A 15,000-nucleotide genomic window follows, 5' to 3' on the forward strand; every position below is an offset into this window, starting at 1 on the left:
CCATTAAGGCAATGAAATTGACGAGGAAGAGTAAGGAGTTTGGAATGACAACTAGTCACTTCTTGCTGAAGATCTGTTCAGTGAAGGAAGCTTCACTATGATGTGTTAATGCCAATGGAGGATATGTTGCATGTTTGGTGTCCAAAGAAATGAGGATACTGGAACTAGCTTCTGGGGTCCAAGGATACCTCCGCCTTTCACTTTCATCTCTTGATACCGAAATTCGCCTAAGGTCTGGCCTTCTACTCTACTTTGATTCAGATTCATTTGTCGAGAGATAGTGGATAGAATGAATAGTAGAAGTTCCGCTGTAAGCAGTTACGAATGGGGAGGGTATCATTAAACCCAGTCTTCGCTTAAGACTTATCTAGTTTTGCTCCCTACTCTCAAGTAAGTAGAAGGGGAAGGGACAAATACCTTTACTTGGTCTAACAGTCCAAGAGCTCTCACGGTAATTGGATAGCTGGCTTGAACCAAGCCAAAAGGCGGCATCACCTTGAACCAATGAATTCTCAGATTACTGGCAGTAATTCGTTCATTTCAATGAAAGAGCAGGTAGCTATAAGTTTCCCCACTCTACTCTAATAGTCTTTTTTAGATTCAAGCTTATTTCCTTGAGGATCGCAACCCGAATCTTAGGATAGTCTACTTTCTGTTCTGATAGTATAGGAATAGCAGTCACAGAGGGAGGATCACAAATAAGTGTATTCTTACTAGATGAGACATCTTCTCTATTCTTACTAGAAGAGACATCTTCAGAAGATTTCTTCCAAAAATGCAAAAGAATTTCTCTGTCTTCTTTCCAAAAAAAGTGAGGGGGCCCACCACACCACTTCCCTCGACCCCTTACCACGGGAGTCACTAAAGATGAGACTGACCATGATAAGGGTATGGGGCATTGATTGGCTTGGAGGATTAAGGGGAATCGGGTAGTGGAGCCAACATATTAGGTCGGCCACTGAGATTTTGCCCCTTTTTCTCCACCTGCGCTGGAGGGATTGCAGCGGGATTCAGATGCCGCTCTTGACTGAGCCCGGGTTTAGGGGCTACCTGGGTTTGTGCCCAACCTGGCCAAGCGCAATTCGAGATCGGGATAGAGGGTAAAAGCAATCCATCCTTATAGCAAGTCCTAGAGTTAAGTAAAAAAGACTTCTCGGGAGTTTGGGAGTGTGACTATAACCAGTACTCATGTATAATATAATATCCTCTTTCTAGTTAAAATGAGTATTACCTGCCTGCACAATCAATCTATGGCGATCTCGGTCTCACGCGCCAGTCCCTCTTGCTAAGCCTAAGTGTTAAGCATAGCATATCTTATATTAACCTATCTTAAAAGGACTTCCAGACATTGATTTTAGGAGAGTCATTTTGTAGGGCCATTCGCGAGCCAGTACCCTTATTAGGATAGGAAAGTAGGGACTTATTCGAAGTTCATAGATATAGTCTATCAGGCTGGTCTCCGGGGTCGTTTCCCTAGCAGAGCAGGTTGGTTTCCGGTTCCCTACAAGCGTTCTATATAAGCGGTCCCTGCCAGTTACATCAAGTTCCATTCCAGCAATCAATTAGGCTAGTATTGATAGTTCAAGCTAAAAATTCTGTCTTAAAAAAAATAATAGGTTAGCGGGACAAGGAAGAAAGTGCGATTGTATTAGTGTTCCGGGAAGAAAGGGAATCCTGCGCTTCTCTAAGAAAAGAAAAAGAGAGAGTTTACACAAGTAAAGTACTAAACGAGAAAAAAAGCATTTCTCGAGAAAAGGTCCCATAGTCATGATTGGGTCGACCCAATCATGACTCATCATATTTATATATATAGACTCCTCATATTTATATATATAATAGAAAGATGAAAGGTTTATTTTTGTTCGGTCAGTCTGTTTCCTTTCCTCTCGATTCACCTAAAACTTCTTTTGCCACTGACGTGATACTGATACAATGAGCCATCTCATTCTACATTGAGTTAGCATCCTCACCTAACTTCCACTCCGTCTCATTAATTATTTTCTCTTTAAACATAACTTGCTTATCCCCTTTCCAATTCCACCACCTAATCCTAGGCTCCCTTGCTCCTTCTCTTCCATCTCTTAATACTAAGATAGAGTACTAAAAATCTATGTTGGGTTGCTACACTCTCTCCAGGTATCACCCTTACAATCCTTGAAATACTTCTGATCTGCTCGTCGCGTTAGGAAGAAGTAAATCTGACTAACATTAGAACCACTCCTAAGAGTTCCCAAGTGCGAGTCTCTATTCCGTGTTGGCAAGTATCAAATCATACGCCATAGCAAAAAGATACTTTTCCGCGTTATCTCAAGAAAAAGGACGAAGAATTATAGAATTGTCGTGTATGTTACTTTGTGGGTGTGGCCATTTTGAATCCCATTTCCTTTCCTATGGTAGAGACAGTCGTTTTCCTCTTACGAATTAAGTTAAAGACCGCTCCGCTCCCCTTCGGTCAAGATCGATACAATACAGCCGATCCGCTTTCTTCCGTCAGTAGTCGATATATTTATATAATTAGATTAATAGCAGTCCTATATCAGGTATGACAAGGTTGGCAAACTGTTTTCCTAAATTCGAATTTAGTTCACAGCCCTTCTTCATTAAAGTGGGCCGCAGTGGAAACGGCGAACAATTGCTGTAATATATAGTATAGTATAGATACCGGAGAAACATGCTGCTCTCCTCTTCTATTCAATTTTCTGTTTCTACATATCTTTCGAGAAGGGGGAGGTCATTAGAGGCTCCTCTGGAGGCCATGAAGGATCCGTAATTCATTGCAAGGCATTCTCCAATCCCCATAGGTGATACAGGAGTTGATTGAAAGGTAAGGTAGTGCATGCCCATCCTAGATTTCCTAGTTCCGATCCAGCTTCCTGCTTTCAGCAACCAGAACTGAAGCGGGGCCCATTGAAGAACACTGTACCTTAGCCCGAGCAGCTGCTTTGTCCAATTCTTCCTAATCTGGGTAGGCCCAATCTTCCTTAGCCGGATTTATCCTATCTATCTGATCCGAGGGATATTCTTTTCTCTAACCCTAGAAACCCTGCTTGAAGTATGTCCTTCGTCTTTCGACTCAGCCTCGCTAGTAATCCGTTCTCTGTAAAATGTAATGAAAGTGGGTTCGCTTCTTTGCTTTTCTTTCGATATCTCATCGATCAGAGGGGTTTATCCTAACTGGCTCCCTAACCGAAGGTTCTAAATGTATTTCCCTCCGAGGGCCTGGTCGATTCAGCGTTGGATCTTGAAATGCAATTCGCGATTGATAAGAAACATGCCCTTCCCCTCTAAATCGTTGTCAAGTACTGGATTGCCATCCTTCCTGGTTGTCCTTACTTACTATATGTGATATCTGGGAATTCCTCCCAAGCTCTATAACTAGAATATTCATTTATGGAGTTGCCTTTGCCAAGAAAGTTTCCTTTCTTCGATGAACCCCGTTCGTGATACGATACCCTGCCTGGGCCTCACACTTCCTCGAAACCAACCCACAGAAAACCACTGGCCCTTCACTCCCTACTGTTCTTCCTTTAACCCGCAGTTCCTTCAACAATGAAGGTTGGACTTACTGACTTGCCTCTCTGCTCAACCAACTCACCTGTTCGAGCCTGCTTTCGAAAGTGCATCCTTTTCCTTGGGCGAGGGTGCTTCCCTTCATCGATAGACTTTCCTACGAGACACGAGCGAATATACGTACGCCAATACCTACGATTCCTAGCCAATGGAATGAAATAGCAATTGTTCGAAGAATCCTCTCTGGCCACCTGAATAAGTTGATCAAACTCTTGGCATACAGATTTGAATTCTAGTTGGTATCGGCCTGTCATACTCATCCTCCCCTCGCCCATGAAGTATGATATCCGTTGTAGTGCTTCCAATAGCAGAGCCGTGGATCCGACAACCTTGTCTACTGTAAGGCTGGGGATGTGAGTCTATGCGTTCTCCACTCCATTCTATTGATGCTTCTTATTAGCTAGATCGGGCCCAATTGACAGACAGGTTCTGCCCTCCGAGCACTAAATCCCTTCATCTTGCACTGGATAAGGGAATCTAGTATTGAGAAAGAATGGTACTTCTTTTTTACGTCGTTTATAGACGGAGGAATGGATACGAGTAGCAACATCGGGAGATGGAAGCTGACACAGGCAAGACAAAACATGAGTCTTCATAAGCTAGAGCTTCCGACCTTTACTATTTACATCAGCTCAACCTTCTTGCCCATTTGCTTTAGCGGTTTGATTGGCGGGTTTTCGGCCTTGCGTAGATGGTTTGCTTGGGCTCTAGGGTCATTCCCTTCTCAAGGCTGGCAAAGTAGGTTCTTTATTACTCGAAAGCCGTTGCACTTTCGTTTCTTAAAAGTAAGGTATTGGTATACGGATCAGTAGGAACTGTTTTGGAAGTCTACTCTAGTCTAGTACAGTGCTTTAAAGTAAAGGTAGCCAGTAGTGGTAGCCTGTAATGGATCGTTCAGGGAAGGGAAGAAGCGTGGCATCATTTATCCTAGCTTTACAAGCTTGATAAGTATTGGTACAGGTATTGTTAATGGTTGGTTCCTTGAAGGGAAGTGCTATCATTATAGCTATCTTTTTACTAGTAATGGAAAGGTACAGGAACCTTCCTTGAGAAGAATGGGTTTTGGTGAAGGTGCGGGGCTGGTATTGGTTTTTGTTGCTAGGTTTTGAAGATGCCTTGCAGGGAATTGGTACAGGTACAGCTTCCTTCGTATCTGGTATGGGTGATTGGTATAACCTAATGAAAAGAGGAGTGGTTGCTACTACTTCCTTAATAAAACCAGCTTCCTAAATAAAACAAATAACAACTTTATTGTTCTTCTTCCTGCTTTCTTCTTCTTCTTCTTCCTCTAGCTCCAATAGCAACCTGCTTCGGATCCAGCATCTGCTTTCTTCCTATTTCCTAAATCTAACAAAAACAACTTCTTCTTCATCCTCCTACTCCTAAATAACAACCCTGCTTCATACCTTCCTTTTGGCCTTGCAGAGAAGTGGTATCACTGCCTGAAAGGATAAGAGTGTGTCTAGTTTTACAGTGTATAGCCTAGTGCTTGAGTAGAGAGGTTTCTTTCTGCCTTTTGTACAAGAGCAGTTAATGTAGTTGTACTGGTGCGTTCGTTTAGGCCTTGCTTGATGGGATGCAGGTGATGGTGAAGTGTTCCTTGCTTTAGAAGAGTCCTATATATTTTAGCTGACAAGAGCAGTTAAGTTAAGTAAAGTTATGGTAGTGGCAGGTAAGGATCCTTCGTTTCTGGTTTAAGCCCGGATAAGAAAACAAGGAAGTTGGTTGAAGACTCCCTCTCTCTCATTCTTCCGGAATGGAAATGCCATTCTCGATAGCAAGGTAGGAGACATAGCAGCCATAATCACTTTCATCAGAAAAGAGGTTTGTTTTCTTGCTTGTCGCTACAGATCGTTTTTCCGGGCTTCATCAGGAAGAGCACTTGCCATTCTAAGGTTCAATGAAGCGGGTCGAAATATGGCTTGCTTACTTCTACTTCCTTCCGTTCGTGTAAGCACTCATGCTTCCACTTCACTCTCCTCTCGAAAGCCAGGCCAGGTTCTAAGTCCGGTAGGTCACTAGCAGTTCGAGAAGAAGGGTTTTGTTTGATTCACGAGTTCACTCAACAACCGGATTTGCCCTCGATACCCAAGAAGAAAAAGTGGATTTCCCTTAGGGCCACAACTAATTAGGCAACCCTATTTTCCCTCAGGAGATCAGGAGAGTCGATGGTTGATTCGAAAAGTCCCTCTCGCCTAGTGGCTAAACTAAAGAATCCGATGGCACGCTTGGGATCTAACCAGCACCAGAGATCTCTGTTTCAATACGCCGATCCGATCCTTGAAATACGCCGATCTACCAAACAGCTTGCTTGCTTTTAGTTGACGGGCAAACCTGAGCACTAACTAGTCCTGTTCCACTTCTGAATCTACGTCAAATTTCCGGAAAGCTAATCGATTTTAAAAAAGTGCATCTAAAGCACCCTTTACTAAAATCAATGTAGTTGCATGCAAACCTTCTGCAATAGCATGATGAACCAAGAAATCTCCGGGTTAGCATATATCAATGATGTTTTCCAAGGGCTCAAAACGCTAGGTTCGTTCTCTCGCTCCGGTAGACTGCTTCTTCTCTCAATTGCCAAGAATGGTGCTGGTAGATAGCATGGTTTTGGTAGAAACGATATCTCGTACCTGCTTTGCTATAAGTGCCTTCCCTCCCTTTTGATTAGGGAAATGGGATTCAAGATTTCGAATAGTTCGATGCAGATGGGCCAGTTCTTGTCCGAAGAAGGATGTTTGCTTTGAGGTTTCCCCTAGTTGGGGAGACCGAGAAGGCCCTAACGACATTGCATCTCCTGTTCTCCTGTGTTAAGAAGAAAACTTGTCCGAAAAAGCGAGATGATAGGAATAGAGATTGGAATGAAAGTTGGACTAGTAGATCCTTGTTCTTGTTCAATGAATACTTCTTTCCCAGGTGCTGTCAGAAAAAGCAAACTGGTTGGATCCCAGTACTTAGAAACCATTTCTCCGAAGCAGGTGCCAAACCTTCTCTTCTTCCCTTAGAAATTGGTCCAGAATAGGCATTCTTCGCTTAGGGCAGGTAGGTTCTCGGGAAAACGAACTAGACCGGTAAACTATTGCATCTTGGCCCGAGAAAAGAAAAGATGGATTGGAGTGATTGAACTAGAACCCGGGTGAGCCCTCCTATTGATCAGATCTCGGTAGTGAAATGATAGGAAATATGCCAAGAATAATTCCATTTCATCTCTTGTGTGATCAAACGGGTTGCCCAATGTACCAAATGCTTTCTATAAAGTGTGGAAATAGTCAATGTAGGATGGGACTCTGACCTAAAACATATGTGCTGGGTGTATCTTCCCGCCGACCAAAAACTTATGCCCAGTGCCAGACCTGAAAATAAAGGAAATATAGGAATGTGGAAATAGGAATGTAAGAAAAGCCATCAAGCTAGGAACACAGAAAGCTACCACTTCTTGTAAACAAACCTATGCTATGAAACAATCAAAGTAGATCGGATCGTATGAGGGATGCCTACAGGGCAAGGATATCATGATTTGAACAAGCAGGGGAAAGTCAAGAAGCAAGGTCACTAATCTAGATCCGGCCTGGCCGAAGGATAAGAAATGGATGGCTATCGCTTTCCTTCTTAGGTGAGGGATTCGAGATGTATGCGCCCGCATAAAGATCTGAGAAGCTATGAATCTGTCGTATATACTATAATAGACGAACAAACACATAAAGAGAAACCGGAGACTAATGACCTAGATCATCAAACCTTTCTGTCCACACTCGATCCTTAGCAATAAGCCTACAGCTAAGAAGATGGAATGGTACCAAGCTCACTTATACGCACTCCTAAATGAAACAAACTAGACTATCACACTAAGTTACACCTGCCCTGAGCCATAAATCAATAGAAGAGTTCGGTATTATTTCCATCTTTTCCATTAGTTTCTATGAAATCCTGATATTCGTTTTTCTATTCCACTGCGCATAGCCCGGTTCTTTCCGCTAGCACTGGCAATAGACCCTTAACCGGCACTGGCACTGAGTGCATTACTTACTGAATTACTTACTTTACTGCACTGCATTTCCAGCTGGCCTTCCCGAGTACGAGTATGGGTTCGTTGGATCATTCTATTCTATGTCAATTGGAAGTTGCATTTCAGACTCTGGAAGCCCCGTTCCTTCTCCTTTTAAGGTAAGGTAAGGTCGGCATAAATCCATCAGTGGTAGGAATCAACGATCCATTTCGTAAGAGAAGAATTGGGGAAAGCACGCAGTTGGCAGTTGACATCTTCAATACAGAACTCTTTCTTCGCTTTCTTTTCAGGAAACTCGAAATCTCGAACTAGAAATCTCGTAAGAGAGGATCAAGCTCTAGTCTCACAATTGAGAAGTACGGCACCTTTTTGCCCAATAAGCTAGTCTACCTTTACTGCGGCACCTCGAAGGAATGAATAGCCCGGCCCCTTCTCTCAGGAATCCGTTGATAAGGCAGTGTAGGAGTGCAAATCCTTCTAGAGACTTTCCAGTCCAGATTCGACGCGACGCTTAGCTTATTATTCTTCTGAAGATGCAATTCTGGATCTCTGTACAAGCTTTCAAGATTGGCTGGGCGTGAAGCATCTCTATTTCTTGTGATTTCCTTGTCAGTTTCTCTAGCAGCCCTACCTCAAATCCTCTTCTGTGGAAAACTAGTTCGTTCATCTGATGGCACCCAATGAGTAACTACTAATGTTATGAATAAAAGGCCAGTCGCAGATTGATCCGATACGCCAGACCTGCTTCCGTTGTTTGACTTCCTGACTTCCTATAGTGTAGCTTTCCCTGAGCGAGAATACGACCCAGAAGTACCCGCCACTCTATCTCTGAAGTGAGTTCTGTCGACACCTCACAAAGAAAGAAAAGGAGGGCTAGGCCCGAATAGGTCTTTGAATCCTGGCCAGAATTGAGGGGAGCTTCGCTCTCCATTGAGTAAGGAAATCCAGCCTCGGGAATGAAAGTAATTAACTGAAATATCCAATAACATATAAAATAGAAATGTTAAAGCATAACGAAAGAGTAAGACCTCGGTCGTGCAAATCATGCCGAGGAGGCTTCCTTTCAACAAAATGCAAGGATTCTCCGGGGGATAGCCGCTATTAAAGAAAGCCCTGGGCTGTGGACTCAGTATGGAATGGAGATAATGTGGTATGCTTTCCACTGTTGGCAGTTCTAGATAAGAAAAGGTTGAGTTCGGCTGGCTCGGCTCGCTAGGAGGATGAAGCTTCTACTCTTTGAGTGAAGTAAGTTGGAATCTTTCATCGTTCTTTTCCTTCTAATGTCGGACTGATGAAAGTCGTTTTTATGAAGAAGCGTTGAAATAAGAAAAAAATGGTGGTCAAATAGAAAAAAGAAAAAAAGATTGAGGGCTTTTGCTGCCTATAGGGCAGGTACTCATTGTTTTACTTCGCTCTTCTTTTCTCGCCAAAAAGTAGAGCAAGGAAAGAAAATGAACACGCAAGGAAAGAGGTTGGTTATTCGATCACTGTTCTCGGAGTCGTACACACTCCACTTATGAGTTGAACAAAGAAAGTAATGCTCGAAAAAAGAGAGTAATGCAAAGTGGACAGATCAAGTCAAACACGAGTCAATTCCCTAAAAAAGTCTCCCAACCTGACTGGAAAAGTGGGAACCGACTTCATCAAAAACCATCAAGTCAAGCCCATATGCATTTAATAATAAGGGATGTTTCGCTAAGGATCCAAAAAGGTTTCTTATAATCTGTCTAAATAAAATCCAACCGTCCTTTCTTTAGGAGAATATCGCCTATTTCTCACTTTTGATACCAGTTGAGTACGGCACGGCACGGCACTATCATGAATCAATGGAAAGCTTTTTTTCTGACTAGAATTGACACGCTACTGCTAGTTGTAACGTAAACAGTGGACTCACTCACTCAATCTGCCGTGCCAGGTATGAAAAGAGAAGCTAGTCCGGAAGCAAGGTCAATCAAGTGCGCCACGTCTGTCCCAGGCAAAACCACTGACTGCTATGGCAACCTCTCTTTTGATTCTCCTCATTAGATTCTACTAATCTCATTGGGAGCTGATCTGAAAACTTCTATCCTATCTCGCTATGGGCCAAAAGTGCATCTCACCTAGTGGAAAAAGTTGCACTATTTCTTGGCACAACGATGGATTCCAGGCATGGCTGGCTGAAGAACGGAAAATGCTTTGATTATGCATTTCTCGAATCTAGTCCAACACAACTGAATTTCGCCCCTCCTTCCTACTTTACTTTCCACCGGACTCATTCCAAGAGTCAAGAGTGAATGGGATTCTATTAGGCAACGAAATCAAGTGCTAGTCCCCTTCTCGGGAAAGCCAATTTCCTATTCCAAGAGTCTAGTGGTAAGTTCTAAGCTGGAATGGGTCCGATCCTTGCTAATGAATGAACTCCGTCACTACTCCTTTCCTTGGGCCAAAACCACGGAATATTTTCAGGAAACTAGACTCGAACTGAACCATAGCCCGGCACCCTCGAAACGATGGATTGCTTTTGAGAAAACCGCATCTCACTCAAAAGTAGCCTACCCCATTTTCCCGAGGGAATACGCAAATCCGGAGTGGGAGAAGGCTAAACCCATTTCTGTTCTGATCCGCCAGATCATGTCATGTCTTGTGTCAAATAGATATTGTCGTATGGTATGGAGTGAGAATCGAGATGACTATGGCCAGTAGAAAGAAAGAGAGAAAGAGGTAACGGCATCTGATTACCGCTTTTAGCATGGAATTTGGTACCGGATCGTTTCGAAAACGAGTCCCTAAAGTCTGTTTTCATTTCAATGGCAGGCTCAAGGAGTGGAAAGTGAGTCCATTCCTTGGTAAAAAAAATGAAGTAATGCTGCTTCCTTCTTAGACTTAGAGAAGGGCCCCTATTTTTTATTTTAGTCTAAGTAGCCTATAGTGGTTGTTTCCACTTAAATAAAGGGCGGGTAGGCTAGGGAGGGAATGTTTACTTTTCTTATTTGCGGGGAAAAGAGTTGATGCCGCTAGCAGCTCAGCTTAGGCCGTACCTACATGGGCTCCAGATCCTCCCTGTCTTCCTGCAGATTCTGATTCCAGCTTGCCTTGAATCCCAAACATAACGACTACTTGATTCGCGCCGGGCGATTCCAGTTCCAGAGTGATTTAGCCCGCGCCTGGGACAAGTGGTTTAGTGGACTCTTGAGAAGTAGCTTTTCGGATCTCTGGGTACGTGTTCCACCTTTGTTTGGGCGTTGCAGAAAGATAACCTGCTGCCAGAAGAAATAATGCAGAATTGAGTGAATAATGCCTTTAAACCGGTACCGGTAAAGTACTCTCGCGCTTATCTATTTATAGGCCCAACCTATGAAACAAGGTTCTCTACCTGTGTAGATACGGCAAACAAACTCTACCAATACCAATCCACCGGAAGAAGCCTGAACAATCACCCAGCAAGAGCTTTATAGGATGTTTCCTTTCTTAGTCTTAGTCGAGGTTCTTACAACGTGGCTTGATGCAGTGTAGATGTTTTGGTAGTCCAGTTCAGAGATATGACAGGAAAAACTCCACACTAGAGACAAGAACATAGAAGAGAATAAAGGCAAGGGTGTGCTTCTTCTTTCTGGAGAGACTGACAATAAGAGTAGATTAGATCGTGTGCTTCTCGGTGCGCCGACTACTTCACTGTTACCTACCTATCATTCACTAGACCGAGTATGAGTACGGACTGACATTCACTAGACCAAGTCAGAGTAGGGGGTTCCATTCTTCACTACACCCAATCTGTACCGACTCCCATTAATTACAGGTTACGAGTGTGGAAAGACTTCTTACTTTATTCCATTCACTACTGGTTAAGTAAGCATGAACGTAGATAAGAGAGGAGTCAATGGAACTCTTGGCTTGTGAACAAGTGACTTCTTTCTTTTCATAGACTACACTACAGACTATCAAGCACTAGAAAACAACAGGCCCAGTTACGTACGAGTCAGGCAATTGTCTACCCTCACGAAGCAATGAGAAAAGGTAGGTGCTGATGTGCTAGTATAGAACATAAGTAAGAAAGCATCTATTTCCCTATAATCACCGACGTTGGTATTTGCCTACACCCCATTCTATGAAAAACTCCGCAACTCCAAATATTCGATATAATAGGAAGGCCATTCACTTTAAGAGGAAATGGAGCTGCATAGCGTTGCCTTCAGACTGGTATTAGCAAATGCTTTGTTGATCTGAACCGAACAAAGACACATCTTTGGTGCAGTTTTCCTAAAGGCGGCTCACAGGGAAGAGATCCGTTTTGTCAATCAGCAAAACCAGTTTTCGTAGTGATGAAAGAAATTTCCCTCGATCATGTGTTCTCGGCCCTGTGACTGGTAAGTCAGTTCAGGCAAGAGATGATGGCGGGTCGATCACGATTTAGTCTTATTGATAATTGAGTATACGTCCGCCTAAGGTAAGGTCTGGTTAGAAATCCTTAGGAACAAGAAAGGGCACACAATCAAAGCCAGAGGTCTTCGAACCTTGGTATTTCGAATCAGATTGATAGCTTTTTGAATGGCAGCGGTTCCGGGACTCTAGTCTTTCGTTTACAGGTTCTACATTAGGTTCACGAAACCTATCTACACAGCAAGCTTCTTCAACAGGTCATTGGACATCACCCTCACTTCTTCTAGCAGGAAAGCGCGTTAAGAGGTAAGATCGTACCTCAAGTCAAAGGGCCTCGTTATAGTTGGAGGCAACACACGCTGAACAAACCTCAACTTGCCTATTTTGTGTAACTGGTTGAAACTACGAATTTCCAGTTCATCTTACGATGGTATACGGTGACGGGCCAACCTTCTATACTAGTGCATTCATAGGAGGACGAAGCAGGAATTAGGAAGCCCTACACTTCAACCGGAGCGAACTTCACACTCGAACTTAGATATAGCAAATAGATCAAATAGGCTCAGAGAGATACGGGGCATAATCAAAGAAAAAGAACCGTTGGAGTGGCAATACAGCTAGATAGATAGATAGAAAGTCTGATTCTAAACTCAGTCTGATCTGTCACACCCAGCCATAAACAACCATTCCAGATTCCCAAGATGAAGTGGAAAGAAAGAGGATGCATTCAGGATCTCATACTTCGAGAGCTCAACAGCTGTTAGGAACGTCGAGTCCCGCTAAGAACTGCTAACGTCGAGGGCTTTGATTCTTTTATTTCCTACCCAACATAGGCAACACTAGACTGATCAGACTCAAAAGACTACGCCTTGTCTTTTTGTCCTAAACTCAGCCGACTCTCCATATTCAACTGTTTATGCCCCCCATAGTAAAAACCACTCACACCAGTTTTGCCTAGTAGAGTGTACGATCAAAGTGAACTTTTTATGCCAGCCATAGTCAAAAGTCCTACTTTCCTTCGCACATCCGTTTGATTGCTTAATCTGTTTTGTTACCCTTGCTATCCTTGCCTCCTATGGATAAAAGGAAGAAGAAACCTAGTTGAAGTAAGGAAAACAGGTTCATAAGGTTTTCGAGTCGAATCTTTGATATGGAAAAGTCGTATCACCGCTCCGCAACCTGAACCACGGCACTTCCAATCCTCTTTATATCACGATTCATTATGCAAATAAAGCTTTTCCTTGCCACTTGGATTCTGGCACTTTGAAAGAAATACGAACACTTCCACTACTGCTCTGGAAAGAAGAAATCCGTCTTGTTGCGAGGAATTCTTTGCAATGGGGAAGGCTAACACTTCTTGCTTACTCACTCACGTTATTCACTCAGAAAAAGTAAAGTAGTAGCACCACAAATAAACTCATCTATCCCAGGTAGCCCCTAAACCTGATATGATACGATGGGGAACTGGGAAATTACAGAGAGTGGTGGGTCCCGCCGCGCAACGGATGAATCAAAGCGAGATCAGATTCCTCTTGATGAGGGCCGATGTGACTTCCTTAAATTCTTTCCTGAGCTCAACAAAAAATGGAGGGGTTGGGGCTTTGGCTCCAGGCCCAAACTCTATCTTGTGGTAGACTGCCCTCCTAGGGAGCGCTTGGGCAACTAACTTGTGGGGCATGACATTCGGAATTTCCCGAGAAAAAAAGTCTTATGTGTATTGGATCCGTCTGCTGGTTTCAGGGATGGGAGTCCACCACTCTTGTCCAGTAATGGTAGGGATTCGCAGAAGAACCTCTGGATCGAAGCAATGCGGGCCTGTCTGTCTGTATGTAATCTACTTCTGAATGAGGGAATCCACTTTTGCTACTAGGGAATCAGACTAATAGCCTGCGCCTGTTGGCAGTAGTACTTGAACTATACTTGACTCGGCAAATAATATTGCTATATCGAGGGACTCAATCCAGAGGACATTTCCAATAAGCTACTCTGGACTGGCAGCTTTCAGAGATTGATCTACGTATTCCTATTCGACTTGTGGTTCCCGAATCAATAGCGGACTTCCGTCAATCCATCAAGCAAACAACGTTCACTGATACGAGACGGCACCATTTACTAGATTTGCACCACGCCCTATTCATGATCTCTTCCCTGGTCAGTAGTAGGGTTGCCGGTGCCCAGGAATAATGCTTGTTATTATTAAGCCGAAAAGTAACGTATTAAAAACAAAGTGAACAAAGTGTACCGTGCCAACGGAGACTGACCGAACTTCTACGCTATGCCCCGACCCTGCTGATAGATAAACTATTCATCTGGTTGAGCCAGGCTGGCCCTATTTATTCCAATGGAGACTAGACTAGCGTTAGCTGAAAGATAGGATTTCAAAGATAGGTGTTCCCCATGATAGCAGTACCTTTCTCCCTTTCGTGGTGGAATGGACCGCGAGTAAACTGAGCCTTCCGTACACAGTGAGACGGCCTTTTCGAGACAAGTCAGAAAGCTCTTAAGTCCAGTAAGCTAAGCAAAGCTTTCCGTTGGACTAGCAATATCGGATGAAGGAAGCAGCGGTGAACGGAGTCAAGCTATTGGCTGGTTCTAGCCCACACGAGATGTAGGTCCTGATTCCCTGAACCGGAAGATAATGAGCATCGCGGTAAGAGAGAGTCTACTCGACTTGAGAATCGTTGATAGACAAATCATGCCCGGCAAAGGAATAGGACTAGTGGAAGTACCCGATCTCATAGTGGACTCGCAATCACCTCCTAATGGTATTATCACCAGGGCTGCACTGCAAGAGAATTCATTCCATTGAGCTGATGGGAGGAACTCCTGTTGGTTGTTTCGAAGTCAAGGATGCGGCCAGGGTTGTTAGAAAATAAATAGGCAAAGAAGTAGAGCCGTCTTTTGCATGGAATAGGCGAAAACCCTTGTTCCTTCTTCTAGCTCGGGAAGCAGTTTATTAGCGAGGAAAGACAAGCCTTCTGCTTCTGTTGATGCTGAGGATGTAGCCTAGCCGTTGTTGCAGGATTGGCAGGGATAGAGGAAACTGGGAATAGCGATTCTTCCTCCAGATA

At 43.6% G+C, this 15,000-nt stretch overlaps 1 protein-coding gene across 1 annotated transcript in view; it reads left to right on the forward strand.

Annotated features, from left to right (window-relative positions):
* The window catches only part of LOC118475742 (ATP synthase subunit alpha, mitochondrial), a 25,173-nt gene that overhangs the window by 7,031 nt on the left and 3,142 nt on the right, over nt 1-15,000 (forward strand). Inside the window, exon 1 of the mRNA XM_035963951.1 lies at nt 1-15,000. This exon is cut by the window's left edge and continues 7,031 nt beyond it; it is cut by the window's right edge and continues 3,142 nt beyond it. The gene's annotated coding sequence lies outside the window, so the exon portion shown is untranslated.

This window comes from Zea mays, unplaced genomic scaffold (genome assembly GCF_902167145.1).
Source record: "Zea mays cultivar B73 unplaced genomic scaffold, Zm-B73-REFERENCE-NAM-5.0 scaffold_61, whole genome shotgun sequence".
Taxonomy (NCBI): Eukaryota; Viridiplantae; Streptophyta; class Magnoliopsida; order Poales; family Poaceae; genus Zea; species Zea mays.